This window comes from Mesoplodon densirostris, chromosome 16 (assembly GCF_025265405.1).
Source record: "Mesoplodon densirostris isolate mMesDen1 chromosome 16, mMesDen1 primary haplotype, whole genome shotgun sequence".
Classification (NCBI taxonomy): domain Eukaryota; kingdom Metazoa; phylum Chordata; class Mammalia; order Artiodactyla; family Ziphiidae; genus Mesoplodon; species Mesoplodon densirostris.
Genome location: NC_082676.1, coordinates 42,949,587 through 42,974,260, shown reverse-complemented (window position 1 = coordinate 42,974,260; position 24,674 = coordinate 42,949,587). Strand labels below are relative to the sequence as shown.

The window sequence follows — 24,674 nt, the reverse complement described above, 5'->3', positions numbered from 1 at the left end:
CAAAGGGCTTTCCAAAAGTCGCCTCATTAACATAACAAAAGACACCCGTGTTGTTGTTGTTGTTGTTGTTGTTATGGTCATCGCTTAGGAAATTCCAAGGGTTTTAGGAACTCTATGCCAGGAACTGGGAGAGAATACGTATATTTAATAATTTAATATTTATATTTAAATAATGTATATTTCTTATTATAAATCACAGTATCACAAAGAAACGAGAATTTAAAAGGTACACTAGAAAATATCTATTTAGAAGACAGTAACAGTAACAAAACAGCAAAGATCTAAGACATTCAAAAAACAAATAGCAAAAATGCCAGGCACAAATCTTGCCTTATTGGGTAAGTATATTACATAAATAGATTAAATACCCCAATCAAAAGAGGCAGAATGTATTTTTCTTTTAAATCCAATTATATGCTGTTCACAATAGACACACTTTAGATTCAAAGACTAAAAGAATCGAGAAAGGTATACCATGGAAGCAGTTATCAAAACAAAGAGTGGTTGTACTAATATCAAAAAAATAGACTTGAAGACAAAAATTGTTCGTGGGGACAAAAGGGACATTTTATAATGATAAATTGTAATTATTATAATTATTTATAATTACATCTTACTAGAAAGATGTAATGATTTTAAACATGCATGGACCTAACTAACAACAGAGCCCCAAAATATGTGAAGCAAAACCTGACAGAATTGAAGGGAGATGATTCAGTAGTAATTGGAGACTTACATAACCCACTTACAATAATGGATAGAGCAACTAGGCCAAAGCCCAAAAAGGAAATAAGAGATTTGAGCAACACTATAAACCAAGTACACCTAAAGGCCTCTATAGGATGCTCCACCAACAACACATTATTCTCAAGTGCCCATGGAACATTCTCCAGTATAGACTGTATGTTAGATCATAAAACAAGTCTCAGTAAGTTTAAAAGGATTGAAATTATGCAAAGTATAGTCTCTGACCAATGGAATGAAATTAGAAATCATTAGAAATCAACAGCAGAAGAAAATTTGGGAAATTCATAAATATGTAGCAATTAGCCAATGTCCTAAACAAACAATGGGTCAAAGAGGGAATCACAAGGAAATTAGGAAAGACTTTTGAGATGAAGGAAAATGAAAACACAACATACCAAAACTTATGGGATGCTGGTAATATAGTGCTTAGAGGGAATTTATAGCTGTAAATGCCTACATTAAAAGGAAGATACATCTCAAATTAATAACCTAACCTTCCATCTTAAGGAACTAGAAAAAGAACAACTAAACTCAAAGTGAGCTAAAGGAAAAAAATAATAAACACTAGGGCAGAAATAAATGAAAGGAAAGAAAAGAAAAAGAAAAAATTAATGAAATCGGAAGTTGGTTCTTTAAAAAAATCAACAAAATTGGCAGACCTTTAGCTAGACTCACCAAGAAAACAGGAAGATGCAAATAGCTAAAATCAGCTATGAATGCACAACTTTGTGAATATACTAAATACTATACACTTTAAATGGGTGGATTTTAAGGTATATGAAATATATCTCAATAAAGCTTTTTTTAAAAAAGCACAGAGGCAAACCTTAATGTTTATGAAAAGCAGTATAGGATATAACATAAGGAATGTAGGATAAATCAATGGAGATTTGGGAGAAAAATTATGTAGTTTTGGTCTTTATACTAAATACCAAAAAGAGTCAAATGAAACAAAAAGCTCAGAAGAAACCTTGGGTGACGAAGGCCTTTCTGGACCAATGGCTTCCAACTTTCTCATGCATCAGAGTCACTCGGAGGGCTTGTTAAAACATATTTCTGGACCCCACTCCAGAGCTTCTGATATAGTAGGTGTGCAATGCAGAAGAATTTGCTTTTCTAACAGGTTTCTGTGTTATGCAAATGCTGCTAAGAGACCACACTTTCAGAACCCGTTGTAGATATAAAAACAATGTAAGAGATCTAGGGACAGGGGAAGAACACTGCAGGTAGAGGACTGAGCATGCTCAAAGGCCACGTGGGGAAGGGTCGTGGCACATTTGAGTAGCTGTATGAAGGCCTCAGTGGCTGGAGAATGCTGCAGAAGATGTAGGAGAAGGCCAGGCCACGCAGGGGAACCAGGAGAACATAACAGTGATGACTCAGGGAGATGCAAGCCAGTCTAAGCCCTAAGAACAATTATGCAAAGGAACAGCATGATTAGATTTGCATCTTAAGAAGATCACTGTAGCTTTGGGGTTGGATAATGGCCTGGAAAGGCCAAAAGGGAAGGGGATGAGTTGGTAGGTGTTCTTGTAGAACAGGCCAGAAGTGATGGCCCGGGTGGTAGCATTTGTGCAGTGCACACCCCTGCATGCTGACCCTGGTGGTCGGAATGGAGGGCAGTGGGTAGATTTGAAAGAGACCTTAGGAGGAAACACTGGTGGATTTGGCCACAATTTGGCTAGATGGGGGTGGGCGAGTGTGGAGTGTGGGCAGGCAGGAGGGATAAGTCGTCAAGGATGACTCCTGGGTTTCTGGCTTGAGAACAGGAGAGAGGATGGTGGCGCTCTGTAGGCTGAGACTGGAAGAGGGCCAGGCCTGGGGGAGATCCTGAGTTCATTTGTGGACAGATAGGCTTGGAACTGCCCAAAATTTCCAAGGGGAAGGTCAAGCCAGTGGTCAGGCATACAGGTCTGGGGTGGAAGAAATGTGTGAATCATCATGGTGTAGGTTATACTTGGAGCCTTAAGGAGGGCGGAGGTCATCTTCGGAGAGAGTATAAAACGAGGAGGAGGGGCCACGTCTCCAGGAACTCTAGCAGGTAGGGGTGGGACAGGGAAAGAAGTCCCCTGACATCTTCAACAGGGGAGACAGTAGAGTAGCCAGGCCTGTGGAGTCACAGAATCCCGGGGGAGTTGGGGGGCGGGGCAGATCCAGATAAGACCGGAGAACAGTTCCAGAGGCCAGTGAGAAGTGAGCCAAAGAGGATGACAGCAAAACATCCCTCGGATAGGGGTCCTGATCAATACTCGTAGTGCAGTGCTCGCACCAGTGAAAGTTTTTAATGACAGAAGATGTTTATGATATAATGCTAAGTTTAAAATACAGAATAGAAAATCATAGTTATCACCTTAATTATATAAAAATCCTATGTATGAAGCAACATATAAATGAATATGTATTATCTGAATTAGACTAGCACAATAAAAGGTATGAGGGAATGTGTTTTCTACCTTGTAGAGTCAGACTCTAAGCTTTTTCCTTAAATAAGATCCTGAAGTTGGAATTCAGCCTATAGTTGGAGTTAAATATATTCAAAACTGCATATTTTGTCAGCTGAAAGATTCGTCTTTTTTTGTTTTTCTTTGTGTGCTTGGTTGCTTTTCTCACTTTTTATTTAAATACAAATTGATGAACCCTTCCCCGGGCACCGTTGATTTAATATAAGTTGGCAGTGACTAATCTTGGCTATTAGCCTGCTTGGTGTTTTTGTCCTTTACTGATTTCCTTTCATTCATTATTAATAAAGTACGCTACTCTCATGACTAGGTTTTGAAGCTGTTTGGTACCGTGTTGTAAATTTCACTGCCTTTTCTGGAGAAAAAGACCCTCTTGTTTGGAAGGAACCCTAGCGTGTTTAGATTTCTCCTCACCGATTCCAAGAATTCCAGCTTAGATGTTAGAGAAAGAGAACTTACAGTGGCCGCAGACCTCAGTCTAAGGCAGGTATGTTTGCAACGGGCAGTGAGGGAAACTACCCACTTCCGGGTGAGACAGGAGCATGTATTTGTGGAAAATCGGAGCAGGCAAACATCTTGTGATTCCTTCTCTAGTTTCTGAGAAGTCTCATCTGTGAAGCTCCAGCTAACGCTTTCACTTTTCTCTTATTGAGGAAGTGAATTAATTGCGTAGCTATTAACTGGCTGTCATTGAGGACTACTAGATTTGTACTCCGATTGCTGGCTCAGGAGAAGTGGGAAAAAAAAAAATCACTTGGACTGTTGAAAAATGGAACTTTTTTTTTCAGCAACTGGTCCCTCCCCTCCCCGCTCCTGCCAGGAGGAGCTGCAGTTTCCTGATCTGCCCCCCACTCAGGCAGGAAGAGGGCCTGGGCTGTCTCCCAACGTGGGACCCCGGCTCAGAGAGGGATTAGGAAATGCCAGTCTCACCGTGTTCACACCCCCCATCTGCCCCCAGAGAAGGGGGAATTGAGGCCACAGAGAGGAGGGCTCAGGAGCATCACGCTGGAGCAGCGGGGCAGAAGGGGCTTCATGACATCACGCCAGCAGGGTTCAGCTCACCCAAGCACTGCACTGGGGGCGTTCATCTCTGGCTTGAGTGCCGGAGCCCTGCGGTCAGGTTGTGGTGTCTGAAGGGTGCGGGGTGGCCTTGGAACTCTTGCCACTTACCTGCGGTGCACAGAACAGGGGTCCCTGGGGGCAAGGCCTTAAGGCACCTGGCACATTTCTTGCCAGGACCTTGGGCTCCAATGACTAGTCTCTGACCCAGCCTCTTCCCAGGGGACCAGAAGTCAGCACTTCCTTTGTGACACAGTCTGAGCCCCAGTGTGGGGCTGGGAACTGAGGTTCAGTGTGAAGAGCAAGGCCTCATGAGTCTGCTGGGCAGTGCAGGTGGCGAAGGCGCAGCTCTGAGGCCACGGGAGCAGGTTCCTGGCAAGCGTGTGCTGTATCTTTGGGGTTGGAGTGTTTGGCGTGGCAGATGGAACCCAGCGGCGTTCCTCTGGGGGCTGTGCTCTCCTTAGCCCCCAGCCTGCGCAGGGTGCTGGGGAGACACATGATCAGATACACTGGCCGTGTATTGAGAGCCCTTCCTACTGATAACCGGAAAAGCTTATCAAAACTCAACTCATCCAAAAGAATTGGGGCAAGGAACACAAAACACAAAGGAAGAAACACATGCACACACTGAGGCTGAGGAGCAAAGGAAACAAAGAAGCAGGTTATGGAGGCAAAGAACACACTCAGAGAAGAGTGTGGGCGTCCTCATGAGCGAGGTGTGCACTGCAGGGTTATTTATTTATTTACTTTTAAAAAATATATTTATTCGTGTGTTTGTTTATTTATCTTTTTATTTTTGGCTGCGTTGGGTCTTCCTTGCTGCACACGGGCTTTCTCTAGTTGCAGCAAGCCAGGGCTACTCTTTATTGCAGTGGCTTCTCTTGTTGCAGAGCATGGGCTCTAGGAGTGCGGGCTTCAGTAGTTATGGCACGCGGGCTTCAGTAGTTGTGGCTCGCAGGCTCAGTAGTTGTGGCTCACGGGCTCCAGTAGTTGTGGCACGCAGGCTTCAGTAGTTGTGGCATGCGGGCTCAGTAGTTGTGGCTCACGGGCTCTAGAGTGCAGGCTCCGTAGTTGTGGCTCGCCAGCTCTAGAGCACAGGCCAAGTAGTTGTGGCGCACGGGCTTAGTTGCTCCACGGCATGTGGGATCGTCCCGGACCAGGGATTGGACCCATGTCCCCTGCATTGGCAGGTGGATTCTTAACCACTGTGCCACCAGGAAGTCCACTGCAGGGTTATTGATTCACCCTTTTATCTTATTTTACCCCTTTGAATGGATGGGGGTCTTTTGATTAGGGGTGGACTATTCATTGAGGGGAGGGTTGAGGTGGGGCCTGGATTGCACCAGGTGGCATCAGCGCATTTGTCTCCTGAAGCCACCGCATATGTGCTCTAAGAGCTGTTTTCCCTTAAATTGTCCCTTAGTAGTCTAGTGGCTACATGTGGAAGGCTGTACAGGGTCATTAGCAACCTGTGCATTTTTATTGCGCATGCTCCACGGTTTCCATGGTCAGAGTTTCTTGTGCAGATGCTACAGAGGTTCTGTTTTAGATGCCATTCCTCCACACGTTATGGCCTCCTTAAGTGCAAACCAAGGAGGTGCCTTTGCCTTCTGCCTAATACCTATGCACGGGGAGGCTGTCCTTGGGCCCAGGCCTGTCTTTCCTGCCTGACTACATGCCAGGCTCTGTGCAGGACCTCTGCCTCCGGGCTCGGGGGTTAAATGGCAGGCACTGGTCAGAGCTGTAACTCCCTGCCTCACCCCAAACTCCATCTCCCTCCTTCTGTCTAGCCACCAGACAGGCTGCCGGAATGAAAGTTCTCGAATGCACATCTGACCGTGTCCCTTCCAAAACCCTCCCATTCCTCCTTTAAGCCCGTTGTCGAGTCCACACTCCTCAGCCTGACACACCACCACCGGTCAGTGGAACAGCTTGTGCCACTGCTTCCATCTCTAATTCCCATCCTTTCCTCCATCCCCCTGACCAGCTCCTGCTCAGCTTCTGAATTCAAACTTTTGAGTTTGCAGTTAACCTCATTCAGATGATTTCATTGGCTTGCTGGTTAAAGTACACGTTGGCCTTAAGTTTTTTCACCCAAGGCAACTTAGCACAGAGCTTTTCAACACATTTCCAGAACTCATAGACTTTGAGCATCTTATTGAGTAAGATATTACCCTGGTGGCAGGGCATCCTTATTCATATCGCCCTTTCTTCAGGATCAGAGCCTTGGCTGTGATGGTCCCCAAAGGACAGGAGCCATACCGAGCAGGTTCAAGTGGCTTAGACGCACATGCTCAGGAGTTCTGACCTCTGGGTTTATACTCAAGCCACAGAACATTATTGATCACTGTGTACTTTACTTGAAATGATTGATAGTTGGTAACAACATGGGCAATATTTGCATGTTTGATTTTTAGGTGGTTTTGTCCTCTCATTTTTCTAAACTGGTACTAGACGGAAAAAGATGTTTATACTATAGAGTCCCGAACTGCTGTCATGGCATGAAAGCATGTAGCAGTCAGCATGCTCTCTGCTACCAGTAACAGAGTTAGTGGTTTTGAACTAGTGGTTTCAAACAGTAGGGATTTTTATTGTCTCATATAAGCAATCTGGAGGTAGATGGTTTCCAGGTTGAGTCTAGGGATGAATAATTGAAGACCCAGGCAGTTTCCAAGCTTTCCACCACACCCTTTAGGACATGTTGACTTTTCTTTTCAGACTGTTGCCCCATGGTCTCAAAATGGCTGCCAAAGTTCCAGGCATCACATTCTCTCACAGTTGTGTTCAAAGCCTGGAAGGAAATGGATGAGGAAGAGAGCTCTCCTCTATTGAGTTGCTCTATTAATCAAAAAGGGAAAAACCCCTTAGAGACGTCTCTTTAAGTCTATTAACCATAAATGGGTCAGTTGACAACCTCCAATTGCAAGGGAGGTGGAGAGCACAAGCATCTGGCATTTTCAGCCTCTAGTGTGGGAGGTAGGTACTATTAGGAGCAAAGAAGGTGGACAACAACTCCACCTGCCGCAAAGAATATATATCTTGTGTGTGTAGTTCACCAACCCACCAAACAGGTATGGAGCACCTGCTGAGGGCCAGGTTCTTGCTCTGGGTGCTGGAAGAGGAGCTTCACATCGTAAGACTCGGTGCCTGCCCTGTCCAGGAGAAAAGCAATACCCATGAGCCAGGGATTAAAAATCAGCAAATTAAATGCAAAGTAGTCTTGGAACCTGGGAGTAGGACTGAGAAACTAGCTTTGTCTTGGAGAATGGAGAGCTTCATGGAGGAGGTGACATTTGAACTGTGTCTTGAAGGATGAATGGGAGTTTACCAGAGGAAGAAGGCAAGTAAAGGCCATTTCCGGCCAAAGGGCAGCACGGGCAGATTCAGAGCTCTGAAAAAGCCTGCTTTTGTTTTACGGATCGCCACCTCTTCCACCACCACCCCGGCTCTGAAGGAGAGCCACCCTTAATCAGAGCTGAGCCTCACGGCCCATTTGGTTGTTCTCAGAGCGGCAGTGATGAGTGCTCATTCCACTCGGGAATTCTTCATTCAGAGAGACGTGAAGTCCTTCAGACCTGCAGTGGGTGGTGTGGGCTGCTCTGTGGGGCATTTATTCTTTGTTCAGCCCACGGTGACACCCTGACTTTTGGGGTATGCACAGGTCCTCACCCACTGTATGGGGGGGTGTCTGGCGGAGGCTATGCTCTTAGTCTCCCCTTGCCCCTCCTGGCCCTGAGATTGGCCATATGACCCTGAACCAGGGCAGTGGCTATGCCCGCCCCCTGGGTCTGGTGATGGGTCCAGATGTGAGCGGAACCGATGGAAGGCCTTCCCTGGATTTCTTCAAGTCAAGCCTGCAGAGGCTGATCTGAGAGACAGAGCCCGTGTCCTGCCAGGGCTCGATGCCCGTATCCAGGCATCCCTCTGCACAGCTTCCCCACGTGCCACCCTTATGGGGAGCGACAAGTCACGTCTTTCACTTGGGTTCATTGGAGCTGGTTTTATCACTTGCAGTAAAGTCTTGGCTAATCTAGTAGTACTTCACTAGCGAAAGCCCACTGGCTGCCACCTGGCTGCCGCCTCTCCTGGTAATGTCCCTGACCCAGAGAGGCCTTCTCTTCTGTCCTGCTGAGTCTGGTTGGAGGAAGATGATCTGTGAGGCCTGGCTCAGCATCTTTTCTCCCATTTCTCTGGGGCCTTCCCTCTGTGGCTCCTTTCACTCCAAGCCAGCCCCATGGCTCCTGTGACCCCAGCAGCCCAGGGCTGCCATGCTGCAGGCCCGTGTCATCCCACAGCTACGTGAGCATCCATGCTTCAGCTGGAGCCTGTACAGATGATAAAACTCTCTCCACCTTTCACTCCTTGGGACATACACACCTTCCCCTGGGCCTGGGGACCCTCTTCTTGGGTTCTTTCTTGCTCCTTTGCCTTGGGTGGCAGGGGATGGTTCCTGGAGGTGACATTTCAGTCTGTCTTCTCCAGGCCACAGGTCTGTCTGGGTCTGTCTGCTGCTGACGCGCTGTGTGCAGGCCATTAGGTAGAGCCCTACCCGGCTCTTGTTTTAAAGGCCTATTATTTTAATTCCCAAAGCTTTCACAGGGAACAGGCAGCAAATACAGCAGCGGCAGCATGCACTCTGTCTGCCTCCTAATTATGACAGTTCATGACTCAGAATCTCAAACTTGTCATTTCTTTGGCCACAGCATCCTGTCCCACTCTTCCCCGCATCCCCTCTGAAAGAGCCCATCGTTCCAGGAGGAGGGGATGCTGATGTAATTCATCATGGTACAGATACTACTGTGTGGGGTGGAATAGCGATGCTGTCTGCAGCAGGGCAGGGCATGAAGGGAGGAATAAAACGTACTTCATTAAATACCAAGAGAAAATCGCATCAAGCCCTCATTCTCGCACGCTCATTTTACTGTGCTCTGTCTACCAAAGCTCATGTGTGTTTATTTAATTTTATTGGAAAATAAGAAAATACCCCCCAAAATCACTGCCTCACACAAACATGCCTAGAAATAAAGTGTGTTTATAATGCTTTTAGATTTTATCTCATTAACAGGCCACTTCCCTGACCCGGTGGGATCTGCACACTGTGGGGATGGGGAAACAGGCATCGGGGTATTTGTGCGTGTGCAGGGCAGACCCCTTTCTCCTGGGGGTGCCGAGGCCCCCGCCACCCTCCCTCTATGGTTAAAAAGCTTTCAAACACGTTCTCTATTTCATGAGCCCTGACCCCGTCCCTCATTGTTTCAGGTTTCCCCCAAACAACAACTGGAAATTTTTGTGTGAAATCAAGCTTTGTTTTTCCCATCCCCTGAGGAATACAAAGTCAGGCAAGGTGAAGAAACCCCCTTTCTCACCTCCAGTTAGTTCCCTGCGTTGTCTGCTCCAGCCACACCACCAAATCCGCTTCAGCGAAGTCCCCGGTGATGCCTCAACCTCAAAGCTAACAGATGCCCCCTTCATCCTGCCTGACTCTCTAGCTTTTGGTCCCAGGGCCACTTCGCTCTCACCTCCCCCTCCCGGCGTCCTGCCGGCACCTCCTGCCCGCCATGGTGATTCTCGCCCTGGCTTTCCATCTCCCTGTTCCTCTCCACCCCACACCCTGTGACCTCAGCCTTCCCGCCTGGCCCTCTCGAGTCTGGATCACTTCCACGTGGATGGCCCCAACCCCGGGTTCTCTTCTGAACCACAAGCCTGTTTATTCAACTGCCTTTGAGGTTCCCTCACCTTGAGTCCCCTCCCAGCCCCGCCTTGTCCTGCTTGCCTGTCCCTTCAACACACGGCCAAGGTAATAGGGCCCCTCAGAGGCCCTCTGTGCTCCCACCTGAAGGAGCTGCCCCTTTGTTTGTACACAGTTCTTTTTTGGGGGGGGGCGCGCAGCATGTGGGACCTTAGATCCCCAACCAGGGATTGAACCTGTGCCCCCTGCATTGGAAGGGTGGAGTCTTAACCACTGGACCACCAGGGAAGTCCCTGTACATACTTCTAATATTGTCCGTTGCCCATGGGTTGTCTTTTCTTGATCTAAATGTTTGCTTCCCCTCCCCCACCCAGACATGACCCCCAGCGGGAGTCTGAGTCGCCATCACCTTCCTCGGCAGTGCCCGGCTCTGGGCAGGCCCCTTGCGAAGCCATTATCGCCTGCCGAAGCATCACCATGGGCATTATTTCCTTTAGCAAACTCACCAAATAACAGATTTCTAACTGTCTTCCTTCCCTTCCCTTCCCTCCTCTTCAGGCAGTTCTTAGAGCCCTAATGTCTCACACATCCTTCCTAATGGCCTCATTTATAAAATCATTCTCTTTTTTAATAAGTCAGGGGTAACTTGCCATGTCTATTATTAATGGCCTCTTTCAAAATGCCTTGGCACCTCTTTGGGTTTTCGAAAGGCCCTAAGTGGTTTTCTGAGTTGAGCAGCACCAGTTTTTCCTTTTAAGGTATACCAATCTGCAACAAGAACATTTCTGAATGACTCATAATTTCTATATCGCAGTTTTCTTCCAGTGGATTCAAAATATTTTGTACCTTTGATACTTTTGCCCTGATATGCGGTGTCAGCAGACCAGGGCCCCCTTTCAAGTGACTGTGGCTGCCTGGGGGCTGTGGTAGTTTATACGATTTGTCCACATATTCACTGCCTCTCTCTGGGCCCATCACTTCAGCAACCTCCCTGGTGCCTCCTCTATGGGAGGGGTGGACGCCCCTCCTGTCCCGCTGGCTGCAGGCTGGGCTGTTGGACTTACTTTGGCCAGTGGTATGTGATCAGATAGGACATCCATCGTAGCCCAGCAGAAGTTTTAAGAACCAGTGAGTGTTTCTACCCGCTCTTTTCCTTCCCCCTTTGCCAAGAAAATAGCCTGTCCCCTTCTGCTCACCTCCCTAGAATGATGACGCTTGGACCAGAGCCACAGCCAAGAAGCAAAAGTTTGTGGTTACAAGCTCCTGCGGATTTGGAGTTGTCCATTGCTACAGCACAGCAGGGCAAAAACGGACTGATACAGATGCTCTTGGTCACTTAAAGAAGACAGAAATTTATATGTTGAAAACTCTAAGGAGATTTTCTTACTAGCCCATTGGATCATGGGACACCTGCTAGCTTGCTAAAAGGAGTGCATTTTGGAGAAGACTCATTAAACCTTCAAAACCTCATTTCCCATTGTGACATGTCACCATCTCCCATTCCTCCCATCACCATAGCAACACACATTCGGGGACAGGAGCTGGAAGATCCTTGAAAGGGATGGGGGGAGCAATTTTCAATTCCTCCTTGGACCTCAGAAACCTCATCTTATCTTCTGTAGCTTTATTATCTCAGGTAAAGATGAAGGCAGAATGTTTTAAGACAAAGGGGGTCTGCTCAAGTATAAGGAAAAGTTACCGTTCCTGCTGCTGGAGGAGAAGGAGAGGAAAGATTACTCAGAGCATGCTCCACTGCAAGGGAGTGGCATATATGGGGCTCCAGAAGAGCTCCCCCACATCCAGCTGAGTTGCACTCCACCGCCTCCAGGTGGTACTTTGCTGAGGATATGTCTTGATTGGGAGTCTGCCCTGTATGTCACTAGGATCACCTACCTCTTGGAACCTGGCAACCCCAGATGCTCTGATGAATCGTGTATTTTGAGGTCCTTACATCTAAACCGGTGCAAACAGCTTATAACTCTGTCAGGATCTGGCAAGTGTATCCTCTCTTTCTTACATGGAAGCCTGAGTTTTGGTTGTCAATTCATTTCACCAAAGAGATAACACAAGAATTTTTTTTTTCACCTGAATTTTTTATTTTTATTTTTTTCCTCTTATAATCCCTTTATTGTTAAATGATATCTTTTTCTTTTTTTATTTATTTTTAATTTACTTTTTATTGAAGTATAGTTGAATTACAATGTGTTAATTACTGCTGTACAGCAAAGTGACTCAGTTATACATATATATACATTCTTTTTCATATTCTTTTCCATTATGCTTTATCCCAGGATACTGAATATAGTTCCCTGTGCTACACAGCAGGACCTTGTTGTTTATCCATTCTATATATACCAGTTTGCATCTGCTAATACCAAACTCCTAATCCAACCTTCTCCCACCCCACCTGAATTTTTTAAAAGAGAACATACGACGCTGGGCTTTGGAAATAAATGTCCTGGTAACTTTCCATGCTTACACCTGACTCAGAACCAAACCAGGGCAGATGGGAGCAATGACCTGTACCTGTGCCATGTGTGTGCATCCTGGTCTGGAGAACTTGGCTTTGAGACCCAACAGGAGGGCCTCGGCAACATGGGCCTGCAGGGTAGGGAGGTAGGTGTACCAGTCAGGGTTCTCAAGAGAAAGAGAATCAATAGGAGGTTAGACTTTTTTTTTTTTTTTGTGGTACGCAGGCCTCTCACTGCTGTGGCCTCTCGCGTTGCAGAGCACAGGCTCCGGACGCGCAGGCTCAGCGGCCATGGCTCACGGGCCCAGCCACTCCACGGCATGTGGGATCTTCCCGGACCCGGGCATGAACCCGTGTCCCCTGCATCGGCAGGCGGGACTCTCAACCACTGCGCCACCAGGGAAGCCCGAGGTTAGACATTTTGATTAAAAGAAGTTAGTTCATGCAATTATGGGGCCTGAGAAGTCCTACAGTCTGCCATCTACAAGCTGGAGACCCAGGAAAGTGATGGTAAAATTCAGTCTGAGTCTGAAGATCTAGAAACCACAGGAGCCAGTGGTGTAAATCCCAGTCCAAGGTCAGTAGAAAATGAGATGAAATACGCCAGCTGAAGCACTGAGGCAGAAAAGCAAAAGAGGGTGAATTCCTACTTCCTCGCCTTTTGGCCCTCAATGGCTTGGATGATGCCAACCCACACTGGAGAGGGTGGATCTACCTTACTGAGTCCACTGACGCAAATGCTAATCTCATTGGAAACAACCTCTTATGGGGCATTCCCTGGCGGTCCAGTGGTTAGGACTTGGCGCTACCACTGCCAGGGCCCGGGTTCGATCCCTGGTTGGGGAGCTTAGATCCTACAAGCCGCGTGGTGAGGCCAAAAAAAGGAAACCTCATAGAGACACCCAGAAATAACGTTTCACCTGGACGTCCTATGGCCAGTCAAGTGGACACATAACATTAACCATCACAGGAGGGAAGCCAGAAGCAGCCCCCAAGCCTGGCCCCAAAGGATGGCACGTGAAGAAATGCCAGCAGCCTGAGAGGACATAGGAAACAGAATCACACCCAGGGAGGGAGGCACACAGCCCGGGATAGGGGTACAGAGACCTCCACAGTGTGATCTCAGGGTCATCCCTTATTAGTCAGACTCTCACCAGCACCTGGAACGAGAAGGGAAAGTTGTAAAAGAACCCAGAGGAAGGTGGGCGGCAGGAGTGGGCGGGGGCCAGTGCCTTATTGGAGCAGGGCTGGATTTCTAGTAGGACCTGCCGGGAAACCAAGGCAGACTTCCTGAGGCCCGATGTGCGCTGGACAAACGAACTGGAGAGGGTTGGGGGAGGGCCCTGTGACTTGTGAGCTTTGGGTCCCCCAAGGCTGCCCCCAGAAAGTTGAGACACAGGTTCTGGTGGAACGACCCCTTCCAGCCTCCCTGCGATGAGCTAGCCTACCTCCCTGGCTGTCACAAGGTCTTTGCAGATTGCACGGGAGGGAGCCTGCCACCCCGCAGCCCCCCTCAACTCAGCCGCTTGTTTCTCTCTCCCACGCTGGCAATGGCATCTGACAGTTTCACTCTCTTGGGCTGTTAAGATGTTCATTTCCTCTCAGGTATAAATGGAAATTAGAGGAAATAAAATGCCCTAGAATTATTTGATGTTTTTCTGATTTGATTCCCAACAGCCCTCTGAACCTAATCATCTCGTTGCCACAGAAGGAAACATGAGAGTGCTGCTGGGGGATTTGGTCTCTGTCCTCTCCTTAGACCCCGCAAACCAAAGCTCCCCCTTGAGAGAGAACCTGTCTTGTTTTATCACAAATATGTGGATTCCCAGAATGAACTGAAAGACAGAGTAATTTTGAAGGAATACTAAGAGAATTGTGTTCCTGTTTATGATCAATTTCTATCAGCTTCCTCCCGTCTCTTTCCCTGGGGGGAGACATCTGTAGGAAGCTTCATTCAAGAGTCATAGCCATCATGGTGCTTTGAGTATCGTGAGATGGGCAGTGGTTCCATTATATGAGTCCCCTTGGATATTCCTCTCTTTCCACGTGAAGCAGAGGGCTGGGCTGGGCGTCAGAATGCTGGTTTACTTGGGAATGCTGGTCTCCCATTACAGCTTTGGGAAGAGCCCCTGCTGTACTTCCTGGTATAGGGGTAACAACTCCTGTTATCTGCTCCTCAGGCTCCCAGAGGCAGGTACATCTCTTCCAGAATAACTTTCTAGAATTCTAGTGGAAGGCAGTGTGATGAGGACTAACACTCAGCAAAGTGAGTTTTAAAGTTAAGGCTTTTTTTTTTTGGCCACGCTGCATGGCTTGTGGGATCTTAGTTCCTGACCAGGTATTGAACCCGTGCCCCCTGCAGTGGAAGCGTGGAGTCCTAACCACTGGACAACCAGGGAATTCCCTGAAGTTGAGGCTTTTTAATGACTGTGTGTGTGTGTGTGTTTCTTTCAAGTCTTTCCTATGGAATCTTCCCAATGTCAATGTAATAATAACCTGTCTAGTAACCACAGCACACAGAATACATGGGGATTTTAAGTAGAAAATCAAAGATTTAAAGGGCTGGAAGGGACCCTCAAAGTCCTGGAACCCAACTTCCTGAGAGTGTTCCCATTATTTCTACAGAATCCTAACCCGGCATTGTCCAGCCTAGAATGGAATGCCTCTGGTGATGGAGACCTTACTGCCACTCAGAGGGATGAAATCACTAACGAGAGATTTCTTTGACTGAGGTGAAATAATTCTCTCACAGTAGTTCTCAGTCCCAGTCCTGGTTCTCACCATTGGGAAGTTCAGAGCCAGATAAAACTACTCCCTGAGGTTGTCTTCTCTGGATGGTCAACCAGTTGCTTCTACCATTGCCCACATGAAAAGGGCTCAAGTCTCCTTGGATTTCTGACACATTCTGCTCATCAGTCCCTCTCTAAGGAAAACCAGGAGCCCAGGTTTCCTGAGCAGGGCAGCTCCTCCCTGCACTTTGAGAACTTGAGGGGTCTCCTGCCTTCCATCAGGCGAGAGTCTCCTCATGCCCTCAATACAAACATGCAAACAAGGACTAAGGACCATGCAGCACACAAACCAGGCCTGCTAAGGACTTCAGACTCCAGCAGCAGGACCCCGGTCCTTGACTTGAGGGCCATTTAAAAATTGTTGTTAATGAATTTATTAAGGTATATTTGACCTAAAATAAACTGCACATATTTGAAGTGTACAGTTTGATCAATGTGACCTATGTATATATACATCCATGAAGCTATCACCTCAGTCAAGATAATGGACAGTCCATCACCCCCCAGAATCTCCTTGTTTCCCTTTATAAACTCTCCTCTCCTCCCTCCCAGGCAACTGCTTGTCTGCTTTCTGTCACTAAAGATTAGTGTGCATTTTATGGGGCTTTGTATAAGCTGAATCATATGGTATGTACTCTTTATTTTCTGGCTTCTTTTACTCAGCATACTTACTTTGAGATCCATCCACGTTGTTGTTTACCTTCCCACCAACAGTGCACAAGTGTTCCCTTTTCTCTACATACTCACCAACACTTGTTATCTCATCTTTTTGACAGCAACCATTTTACAGGTGTGAGGTAATATCTCTTTGTGGTTTTGATTTGCATTTCCCTTATGATTAGTGACACTGGGCACCTTTTCATGTACCTGATGGTCATCTGTATGTCTTCTTTGAAAAAAATGTCCATTCAGGTTCTAAGTCCATTTTAAAATCAGATCGCTTGTTTTGTAGTTCATTTTTTTTTGATTAAGAGAGTATGGCATTTATTTTATTTATTTCAGTTTCCAGTTGTTCATTGCTAGTATTTAGACACATAGTTGAGTTTTTTTGGTATATTCATCTTGTATTCTGCAAACTCTCTAAACTCATTTATTCGTTCTAGTAGCTCTTTTGTAGATTCCACTAATCATGTCATCTGTGAATAAGTTTTACTTATTCCTTTCTAATCTGGGTGAATTTTGTTTCTTTTTCTTGTTTTATTCCATTGGTTAGAACCTCCAGTAGAATGTTGGATAGAAGTGGTAAGAGCAGAAATGACTGTCATCTTCCTGATCTTTTAGGGAAGCTGTTCAATCATGATTAAGTATGATGTTAGCTATAGGTATTTTGTAGATGCCCCCTTTCAAGGCTAAAGAAGTTCCCTTCTATTCCTAGTTTGATGTGAGTTTTTTTGTTGTTGTGGTTTGGTTTTTGGTTTTTTAAATAAATTTATTTATTTTATTTTTGACTGCTTTGGGTCTTTGTTGCTATGTGAGGGCTTTTCTCTAGTTGCGGTTAACGGGGTCTACTCTTCGTTGCCGTGTGTGGGCTTCTCATTGCGGTGGCTTCTCTTGTTGTGGAGCGTGGGCTCTAGGTGCACGGGCTTCAGTAGTTGTGGCCTGCAGGCTCTAGAGCGCAGGCTCAGTAGTTGTGGCACACGGGCTTAGTTGCTCCGCGTCATGTGGGAACTTCGTGGACCAGGGCTCAAACCCGTGTTCCCTGCATTGGCAGGCGGATTCTTAACCACTGTGCCACCAGGGAAGCCCTGATGTGAGTTTTTATTAGGGTTGGATGCTGGATTTGGTCAAATACTTTTCCACATCTTCTGGGATATATGTGCAGTTTTCTTTTTTTATTTAGTCTGTTAACATGGTGAATTACACTGATTGGTTTTTGAATGTTAAGCCAACTATGCATTCCTGGGTTAAACCTCACTTGGTCATGATGTATCCTTTTTATGTATCATTGGATGGAATTTTCTAAAGTTTTGTTAAATTTTTTTGCAACTATATCTGTAATGGATTTTGGGCTGTACAGTTTTATTTTCTTGTAATGTCCTTGTCTAGTTTTGGTATTAAGATAATGTCAGACTCATAGATTGAGTTGAGAAGTATTCCCTCTCATTCAATTTTCTGGTAGAGATTGAGCAGAATTGGTCTTATTTTTTGTTAGATTGTAGACTTCAACAGTGAACCCATATGCGCCTAGCAATTTCTTCGTATGAAGTTTTAAAACTACAGATTCAATTTCTTTGATATGAACTTTTCAGATTACCTGTTTCTTCTTCAGTGAGCTTTGTGACTTTCAAAAACTTTGTGCATTTCATCTAAGTGATGTAATCTATAAGCATAAAGATGTGCATAATATTTCCTTATAATCCTTGTGATATCTGTTGAATCTATAGTGACATTATCTCTCCATTCTGAATGTCTTCTCTATGACTTGATTCCTTCTAAATTTATTGTGTTGTGCTTTATGGCCTAGACTAGGGTCTGTCTCAGTAAGTGTTCTCTGGGCACCTGAGAATAACATGTAGTCTGCTGTAGTTGGGTAAAGTGCTCTCAAATGTCTAGTATATCCTTGCTGATTCTGTTTATTCTGTCAGTTATTGAGAGAATGGGCACTGAAATATATGCCTGTAATTGTGGATTTTTCTGCTTCTTCTTGCAGCCTCTGAGTTTTTGCTTCATTTATTTTACAACACTTATTATTCACATTTAGAATTGTCATGCCCTCTTGATTAATTGACCCCTTCATCATTATGAAATGACCTTCTTGGTAATATTCATTGCTCTGAAATCTACTTTGCCTGATATTAGTATTGCTGCTCCAGCTTTCTTTTGACTACTGTTACATGGTATATCTTTTAAAATTTATTTACTTTTTTGTTTATTTATATTTATTTATTTGTTTATATTTAAGTACAATTTAAGGGCAGCATGTAATTAGGTCTTGCTTTTTTACCCAATCTGACTATCTCTGCCTTTTATGTGGAATGTTTAGAGCAATTTAGATTTAATGTTGTTATTAATTTTTTTAGGGTTGAATCAACTATCAATTCACTATTTATTGTCTATGTGTCCTATGTATTCTTGGCTCCTTTTCCCTCTTTTTCTGCCTTCTTTTGGTTTAATGAGTATTTTCTATGATCTCATTTTATCTCCTTTGTTGGCTCATTAACTCTTAACACTTTTTAAAATTTTTAGTGGCTGCTTCAGGGTTTATTGAATACATTAAGTGATATTATACGACTTCACATAGACAATAAGAACCTTTCAAGAGTAGACTTCCATCCCTGCCCCATAACCTTTATGCTACTGCTGCCCTGTGGCTTACTTTTTTTTTTTTTTTTTTTTGGTGGTACGCCGGCCTCTCACTGTTGTGGCCTCTCCCGTTGCGGAGCACAGGCTCCAGACGCGCAGGCTCAGTGGCCATGGCTCATGGGCCCAGCTGCTCCGCGGCATGTGGGATCTTCCCGGACCGGGGCACGAACCCGTGTCTCCTGCATTGGCAGGCGGACTCTCAACCACTGCGCCACCAGGGAAGCCCTGGCTTACTTTTATGTATGCTATAAACTCCACAATAGCTTGTTTTTATTTTTGTATACTCTGTCAATTATCTTTTAAATATATCTATACTACAACAACGTATATTTACCATCTCTGGTGCTCTTCCTTCCTTTGTGTAGATCCATACTTTCATTTGGATCCTTCTGCCTGAAAAATTCTTTTAACAGCATCTTTGTATTTGGACTCTGCTAATAATTCTTTTAGCTTTTCTATGTCTGAAAACAAACCTCTATTTCACCTTCATTTTTTTGAAAAACATTTTTGCTGGGTATAGAATTTTAGGTTCTCAGCCTTTTCTTCTTTCATTACTTTAAAGATGTTGCTTTATTGTTGTCTTGTTTGCTTCTGACAAGAAATCTGCTGTCATTTTCTCTTTGTTCTTGTGTGTGTGACATGTCCTTTTTTCTCTGGCTGCTGCTTTTAAGGCTTTCCTTTTTGTGCTTGGTTTTCAGCAACTGATAATGATATGCTTTAGGGTAGTTTTCTTCATGTTTCTCGTTTATAGTTTTCATCACAGTTGTAAATATTTCAGCTGTTGTTTCTTCAAATATTTTTTCTGTCCCTTTCCCTGCTTTGGGAATTATAATTACATGTATATTAGTCACCTGACCCTTTCCCACACCTCACTGAGGCTCTTTTCATTTTTTAAAATTCATTTTTCTCTGTGTATTTCATTTTGGAAAGTTTCTCTTGCTAAATCTCCAAGCTTTCTTTTCTTCTGCTATGTCTAATCTGTCATTAATCCCATCCACTGTATTTTTCATCTTAGACATTGTGATTTTCATCTCTATAATCTTTTTTTTTTTTTTAAACATCTCCCATGTCTCTACTTGACTTTTTGAACTTATAAATGTCCCTGTCAGATAATTCTAGTATCTTTTTCACTTCTGGGACATTTTCAGTTGATTGCCTTTTCTCCTCCTGATGGGTCCTGTTTTCCTCCTTCTTTGCATGCTTAGTAATCTTTGATTGGATGCAAGACATTGTAAATTTTACCTTATTGGGTGCTGGATATTTTTTTTTTCTGTATTCTTTACTTTTGTTCTGGAATGCAGTGAAGCAACTTGGAAACAGTTTGATCCTTTAGGGTCTTGCATTTAAGATTTGTTAGGTGGAATCAGCAGTGTTCATTTGAGGGTAATCATTCCTCATTATTGAAGCAAGACTTTCCTGAACACTTTACCACAGGTCCCATAAGTTATAGGATTTTCTTCCCCATCTGGCTAGTGGGAGCAGGCATGACCCCTGTGCCTGTGTGAATACTGGGCACCACTCACTCTAATCCTTTTGAATGGTTCTTTCCCCAGCCTTAGGCAGTTTTCCCTATACTAACGTGCTGATCAATTTGGATGAATTCTCCAGGGGAACTTTCTACAGATCACTGAGGTTCTCTTTCAGTGTCCCTCTCTCCTTTCCTTTACTCAGTTCTGCAAACTCTAACTGCCTTCATCTCCCCACACTCTCAAGCTGAGAGATTTTTAAGCTACATAATTAGAAAAGCACTAGGCAAAAGCACTTCATATAATCAGAGGCTAAGATAAAATAACAATATGACATGACAGAATCTTAGGTTTAGCCCCATCCTACCAGCTCAAGATGTGTATTTGGGGGAACAGGCATCAGCTCCTATCCTGGCATGATCAGGAAGCTAGGGATTATTCTTGCAATTGCCAGTGGTCGGGTTTATCACTGAAGTACTCACAGTTGAGGCAGCACCTCCTCCTGTGATGCATGATGGGGAGGTTGGGGTCCAAGCCTTGTGGTTGAATGAGATTATTGCTTTAAGCACTGGGCTGTTAGTTTCTGTGCTTTGCAGGAGCTCCTTTCCTGTAAGGCTATCCTGCAGGGGATCAGTCTTGGAAAAGTTAATTTTTAAATTAAATTTAAAAATTTATATCAAAAACAATGCAGCAAAAATAAAACCAAATTTGTGCAAAATACATGTCAGAGTAAGTGGCTTAGAGGCAGCACATATTAAAAAACTAAGAGTACTAGTTGACATTATGTGAGTCAGACTTGACGTGGCTGCCAAAAAAAAAAGGTAATGTGACCTCAGGTTAAATTAAAAGAAATATTTCATCTAAGGCAAAGGAGGTGACATGTACTCCACTCCGGCATCCTGCTAAGGGGGCAAGAACTGCAATGATACTGTTGACCTCCTCATTAAATCCGGAATCCTTTCCCTCTACACTTTTTGATTTCATAGGTAATTAAATATCTGTAATTTAAAGCTGCTTTTGGCTTGATATTCTATAACTTGCAGCTGAATATTCCTCACTAATGCAACCTTCCCAAGTTAAATTAACTGTTCCCCACTCTAAGCAGATATGTCCTTTCCTCCTAGACTGTGATCTGATGGGACTAGACTTATTGCCTGACACATTGTAGGAAATATAGATATATATTGAATGATGAACGAAGAAATGAAGCTCTCTACACATCTGACTAGCCTTGGCCATTTTCCTCCATTGATGGATAATAGCAGAATATGGAGAAATGATCCTCAGAGTCTAATATGTGTCAGACTTCTTGGTGTGTGTTAAAATCCAGATTCCCAGAGATTCACCTTTGGTAGATCTGGGGTGTGACTCTGGAGTCAGCATTTTGAACCAGCACCCAAGATGAATCTAATGTTTAAGGTCTTCACGCTACTTTGAGAAACACTGATAAAGAAAATCAAGGACTGCTCAAATATATACATGGAGATTCTCCAAATTTGAAGGGTAAGTTTTGCAGTCACTGCCCAAATTATCTTTAAAGGCTCTTTATATGTCTTTAAAACTCTTGATGTGTTTTAAAGTGATCTGGACCAAAATCTCTTTTCCAGGATATCATGAAGATCTAGTCCAGCCCAACTCAACCTCATTCCTGGGATGTCCTCAAGATAGATGTCCTCCCATTTGTCCTTAGATGGCCCTCTGAAGTCTAGCTCATGCCTTCTCTTTTCATGACTCAGAAATTTCTCCCTGCCATTCCTTACATCTCCTACACATTACATATTGTCTTTCCCTCCAAACAGGTTAGTCTGCTAGACTTGGCTTAGTGCTTTGTTCCAAGTCTGGAACACAGGGGAGAGAGAAAGAGGGTGAGAGAAGGAGGAGGAGGGTTAGGGGAGGAAGAGGGGGAGGGGGAGGAGAAGGAGAAAGAGAAAAGACCATCAAACACAGATGGTGCACTAAGTCTGTTTTTTCTTCAGAGAATTTATTCAGTTCTTCTGGATGGGTCGCCTAAGAACTTTTGAAAACATTCCCTTTTTCTTCAGAAGAAAATCTGTGCACTTAATCACTTGCACAGCAGGAAGGCACCTGACAGATAGGAACATTGGGACCAAAAACGTGATATTGGAACAAGAAAAACATATTTTCAGTCCCATAAGCCACATGCAAGTCACACAGAAATTAGAACTTTTTAAAAGGAAATATTCAGCGTTATTTTTGATCATGTTTATTGTAGAATATTTAGATAATATGAAAAACACAAAGAAGACAATAAATATCATTATTTATAGCTCAATAACACAAATAAAACCATGGTTAGAGTTTCTTTGCTTACACAAACATATACTTTTTAACTGTTAAACAATGAGAATGAGGGACTTCCCTGGCAGTCCAGTGATTACAACTCCTTGCTTCCACTTCAGGGGGCATGGGTTCGATCTCTGGTCAGTGAACTAAGATCCCACATGCTTCGCGGTGCGGCCAAAAGGAAAAAAATGAGAATGATAGTTTTTAACCTATATTTTCCACTTAAATTCATTATGCACATTTTCTCTATGCCATCAAACATTCTCTAAAAACCTATTTTTAATGACTACGATATATATATAAATGTATATTCTAACATCTGCCTGTTGCTAGATATCTAGATTATTTCTTACTTTCCTCCATTAAATATGAATACTGTTCTTCCTTTCCCTTTTTCTCTTTTCTTCTCATAATCTCTTTCCTTCCTCTGTTTCTTTCCCTGCTCTTTCCCATCTTGCTTCCTATCCTAGTGTAAGGATGGCTTCACCCAGCATCCAGGGAAGCAGGCTGGCGAGGGGAAGAGGGGTGCTGTGGAGGCCCTCGTGGGGTGCCACATGGAGGACTTGATGGCAGTGTACTCAGTGGCTTTTGCCCCCATTTCTGATTACTTCCCAAGTGTGAACTTAATGGGTCCAAGGGGCTTCACTTTTAAGGCTTTTCAGATCAGTTGTAGGATATTATACATCCGTGTGTCGGGGATCTGTCTAATGATATCTGACTACTGTTACTCCTTAGACCCTTGCCAGTATGACCGGTTTAAAAAAAATCTTTGATTACCAGTAAAGTTCATAGTTCTTTAGCCAAAAAATAGTATTTCTTCTTTTTGAATTGCCAGTGCATGTCCTTTGACCATTCTTTAAAAATTGGTGGGTTAGTATTTTACATACTGATTAAGAACTAATTGATTTTGAACGCTATTGATCCTTTGTTTCCTTAGACGTCTTTTTCTCAGCTTGTCAGTTTCTCAGTTTCTCTTTGCATTTTTAAATAAGTAATCAAATGACTTTTATCTAGTCAAAATACGTCTTTTAAAAGTAATGTGTCCAGTTTTCCCAGCACCACTTATTGAAGAGGCTGTCTTTTCTCCATTATATATTCTTGCCTCCTTTATCAAAGATAACGTGACCATATGTGCGTGGGTTTATCTCTGGGCTTTCTATCCTGTTCCATTGATCTATATATATGTTTTTGTGCCAGTACCATACTGTCTTGATTACTGTAGCTTTGTAGTATAGTCTGAAGTCAGGGAGCCTGATTCCTCCAGCTCTGTTTTTCTTTCTCAAGATTGCTTTGGCTATTCAGGGTCTTTTGTGTTTCCATACAAATTGTGAAATTTTTTGTTCTAGTTCTGTGAAAAATGCCATTGGTAGTTTGATAACATTTGATAGCTATACCAATTGATAGCATTCAGTTGGTAGCATCAAATCTGTAGATTGCTTTGGGTAGTATATAGTTATTTTCACAATGTTGGTTCTTCCAATCCAAGAACATGGTATAAAACTGGACAGCTACATGTAAAAGAATGAAATTAGAACACTCCCTAACACCATACACAAAAATAAACTCAAAATGGATTAAATACCTAAATATAAGGCCAGACACTATAAAACTCTTAGAGGAAAACATAGACAGAACTTTATGACATAAATCACAGCCCACCTCCTAGAGAAATGGAAATGAAAACAAAAATAAACAAATGGGACTTAATGAAACTTCAGAGTTTTTGCACAGCAAAGGAAACCATAAACAAGATGAAAAGACAACCCTCAGAATGGGAGAATATATTTGCAGATGAAGCAACTGACAAAGGATTAATCTCCAAAATATACAAGCAGCTCATGCAGCTCAATATCAAAAAAACAAACTACCCAATCGAAAAATGGGCAGAAGACCTAAATAGACATTTCTCCAAAGAAGATATACAGATTGCCAACAAACACATGAAAGGATGCTTAACATCACTAATCATTAGAGAAATGCAAATCAAAACTACAATGAGGTATCACCTCACACTAGTCAGAATGGCCATCATCAAAAAACCTAGAAACAGGGCTTCCCTGGTGGCCGCAGTTGTTGGGAGTCCACCTGCCGATGCAGGGGACACGGATTTGTGCCCCGGTCCGGGAGGATCCCACATGCCGCAGAGCCGCTGGGCCCGTGAGCCATGGCCACTGGGCCTGCGCCTCCGGAGCCTGTGCTCCGCAACGGGAGAGGCCACAGCAGTGAGAGGCCCGTGTACTGCAAAAAAAACAAAAACAAAAACCTAGAAACAATAAGTGCTGGAGAGGGTGTGGAGAAAAGGGAACCCTCTTGCACTGTTGGTGGAAATGTAAATTGATACAGCCAATATGGAGAACAGTATGGAGGTTCCTTAAAAAACTAAAAACA

At 44.1% G+C, this 24,674-nt stretch overlaps 1 protein-coding gene across 1 annotated transcript in view; it reads left to right on the top strand.

The window, feature by feature from the left end:
* Positions 1 to 24,674, top strand: part of LOC132476085 (S-adenosyl-L-methionine-dependent tRNA 4-demethylwyosine synthase TYW1) — a 211,834-nt gene that overhangs the window by 161,981 nt on the left and 25,179 nt on the right. The window lies entirely within an intron of this gene.